Here is a 3,839-nt window from a genome sequence, read left to right as displayed (position 1 = left end):
AAGAACTTCACTGTGTTGTTGCAATTGTCCCCATAAGACAAATGGCCATAGCAAGAGGTGGGAATGAGCTTTGCTTCTTCTCTCAGGGTGGCTCCCGGCATCCCTTTGTCAGTTCAGCTTCCCTTTTTCTTTAATCATTATCAGCTGCACCTTCATTTGCTTATGAAGCAGAAAAGAAACTTCTGCATTTCGTATGCGGCTTGGTTCTAAAAGTTTTAAGCCAGGGGAAGTTTTGGTGGCATTGTTTCTGTAAATATGCCCATCTATTGAACCAAGTGAGCAGCTTCGGGCTACCCAGGGAGGAGCAGCTGTGGCTGTGGTGTGTGAAGGGATCTAGGGGCCTGATTCTCCGCCTCAGCAGCTGTAGGTCCTTCACATAGCATACCTCTTCTTTTTGCCTCAGGGTCTTCCTTTATGGGGGCTCTAAATACCCCCCCCACTAGGCTGTGGCCAGGAGCACTGTACAGCAAGCATCCAGCACACCTCACAGCTAGTAGTAAACTCGGGGTTCTTCTGGGCCTCCATTTCCTAATCAGACTTTGCTTGGTCCCTTTTCTGATGGGTCTTTGTGGTTTCTTTCCCTTATCCCTTTTCAGGCTTTTACGGAATTTGTTTAAAAATTTGGACAATATATTTTTAATTTCCAGAAGCCCTTTCCATTCTTCCCGTTTTAGGGTGGCTTGTTCTGTGGCTTTACAGCTGTGATATCTTCCCCAACATGTCACAGGAAATGAACTGAGTCTTCTAGACTCATCTCCCAATTTCTCTGTGTCTTTGGGGTACTCTGTCCGGCATCCCTGCTTGGGGCTATCGGTTCCCCTCAGTGTGTGTTGGTCCACACATTAATTTCAGCTTCACTGGGCCAAGCTGAGGAGCTCCAGACTCTGTGACTTGTTGTTTGAGTGTGTTTGGTCTTTGGGCTTCCCCCTCCAAATGAAAGACTGACCCAAGAGTTTTGTGTCATGAAATGGCATCTTTCAGGCTGGTGCAGATTGTCAGGTTGGGACAGACAGACAGACAGACAGACAGAGTAACACTTCTCTCTGTGGAAGCTCTGATAATGCCTACCATTAGAAACTTTGTCTCAACTTCCACACCTCTTTGTTTGCTTTAGAGAGCAGAACTCCAGTTTTGGTTTTGTACAAAATGAAACGAGGGATGAGGGACAAGGGATGATGGTAGACGAAATAAAGGTGAGTGGGTAGAGGTCCCGTCTTCTGTGGACAGATTTTCAGAGGCTTTTGAGTTGGTTTTAGATTGATCAAAGGCTTCAGAGGTTGCATTAAAATTCCCTAATGCCATTCACTCACCTTCCCCCAGGGTGAGCTTCTTACATAACCATGGCATACGGGTCAAATGAAGAAACTCACATTAGCGAATTACTGTTCACTGAACTAGGAACGTGTTCATCTGGTGACCGTTCTTTGTTCTGTGGTGCCACCAGCTGTCTCTTTCCTTAGCAGTCACTTGCCAGATCTCAGGCAAATCATAACCAGTGCCCATTGTCCTTTCTTCCATGGCCTTAGTACTCTGGGTGAATAATGTTCAGGTATTTTGTAGAATGTTCCTCAGTTGAAATGTTCCATGATTCATCCTCCCATTCTTCTCTCTCTCCTCCACTCCCTTCCTCCTTCATTCTGGCAAGGTCTAACTCACAGAGATCCACCTGCCTCTACCTTCTGAGTGTTGGAATTGAAAGTGTGAGCCACCACACCAGGTGTGTGTGTGTGTGTGTGTGTGTGTGTGTGTGTGTTTTAATGAAGGTTAGTCATTAACACAAGATAATGCTAGGTCTGTCTGCCCCTCATACTCACCCATCCCTCCATAATGAGATAGGACTTTCTTTTCTAATAGGTCAGGTCTTGAGTCATTAATGGAGTCTCTATTCCCAGCAGCTGGGCTTCTAAACTCGTATCCGGAGTTTGCTGGTGCCAAATTTAAGTTCTAGGAAGGATGGAGACCTTGCTAGGACTTGGCTTCTGTGTTTCCCGCTTCTGCTTGACCCTCAGCACAGGTTTCCAGATGCTTATTACTGATATAGACATTTGGATGCCCGTTTTGCTACTGTTTCCCAAGCTTCCTTGAGAATCTGCTCTGGCTGGCTTGGAGACAGATGGGAAAGCTGAGTAGTAAGATGAGACTTTGGTTTCTCTTGATCCTCATCAAATTCTGCTAGAGACCTCCCAACTCGCCTTAATTACTAAGTGCTGGCTCTGGATAGGACGTGTGTGTCCAGGCTGCTGCAACAGAACGACACAGACTGGGTGGCTTATGGAAAAGAGAAGATTGTTTCCCATGGCTCTGATTCAGTGTGTGAAGACCCACTTCCTGCTTCATCTGCAGCCCTCTCCTCATGCCCTCACACAGTAGAAGGGACAAACCTCCTCTGGTCTTTTAAATCTTATTCTTGAAGGCTCCACCCTCACAACTTACCCACCTCCTGTCACGTGAGGGACTTTTCCAGTGGGGAGAATTCTTTTCTTTCATAGGGAGATGGCATTTGAATTTATAATTCGATGGCCCCAGGGCATTTTCTAGACTGAGTGCCACAAAGTTTTCTGGGTCAACTGAGAAATGTTTCATTTTTTTCTGGGACAAAAGTCTCTGTCGAAAGGACTTGGGGTTGACACTGTAGGGAAAAAGCAGCCTTAGATGGCACGGACACCAGCGGGGTGGCCTGCTAGATGCAGAGCAGAGGCTCCAGGTCCTTGCTCCTGCGATATGGTGCCTCCCCATTACGATTTACAAGTTCTGGGTGCTTGTTAGCAGCGCACAGTCTCAGGCCTCCAAGACGTGTGAACCTCAGACTTTCAGGTTTAAGGACCATCTCTAAGAAGCCCAGAATGCCCAAATAGTGTAGCCTCACTGTCTAAAATGATGGGTCCCACATCCATCCAACTGGGTGAGTGAGGAGTCCTCAGGCATCAGGTGTTAGGAAGTAAACACCATACAGTGCTAGAAAGCTCCTAAAGCTTACAAGATTCAGGAGCCCCTTCCTTTCCCAAGGTTAAGCAGTTAAGATTGCTAAAGAGAGGAGAGTCTCCCATCCGTCAAGCAGACTGCAGCTGTAACACAGTGCTCTCAGACTACACGATTCATGACATGGAGGAGAGAAAGCCCTAGGAAGTACAAGGGAGGTAGGGGATGGGTGGGGTGGTCTTGCCCAATGCAAGTGCTATGCAGGAAGTTTGTGGTGGGTTTCCCTATCCCATTCATTAAAAAGCTGTTGCTTTCCTCTTACCAGGCATGTTCTGTGAAAGCTATGAGAATTTTTCATGGAAGTTCACAGAGAAGAGGTATGCCTGGCAGGGATTAGTGTTACCATGGGTGCCAAGAGACTTGGCAGAGGTGGCACTGACCTCTGAGAAATGGGTGTGATGGTCCACACAGGTGAGAGCAGAAAGTTATTCTAGTGGAGAGGATGGAAGTCACGAATACCATAAACATTGCAGACACTGGCTCTGTGCCCTTATGTGCTTGAGGTCCAGACAGCAATTCAAAGACATTAGAAAGCATGTGTGTCTATGTGCACCGTAGTCTGGACTTCTACCCTCCAGGATAGACTCTTTAGAAACACACAGTAATAATATAAATTAGACTCAATGTCCTTTATTTATGGCTAGAAACCAAATATGAGTGAGTACATCCCATGTTCCTCTTTTTGGGTCTGGCTTACCTCACTCAGGATGGTGTTTTCTATTTCCATCCATTTGCCTGCAAACTTCAAGAAGTCCTTGTTTTTTACTGCTGAGTAGTACTCTAATATGTATATATTCCATACTTTCTTCATCCATTCTTCAATTGAAGGGCATCTAGGTTGTTTCCAGGTTCTGGCTATT

Source organism: Alexandromys fortis, unplaced genomic scaffold (assembly GCF_014885135.2).
Source record: "Alexandromys fortis isolate MF-2015 unplaced genomic scaffold, M_Fortis_MF-2015_v1.1 scaffold_7, whole genome shotgun sequence".
Lineage (NCBI taxonomy): Eukaryota > Metazoa > Chordata > Mammalia > Rodentia > Cricetidae > Alexandromys > Alexandromys fortis.
This window is presented reverse-complemented; position numbering follows the sequence as displayed.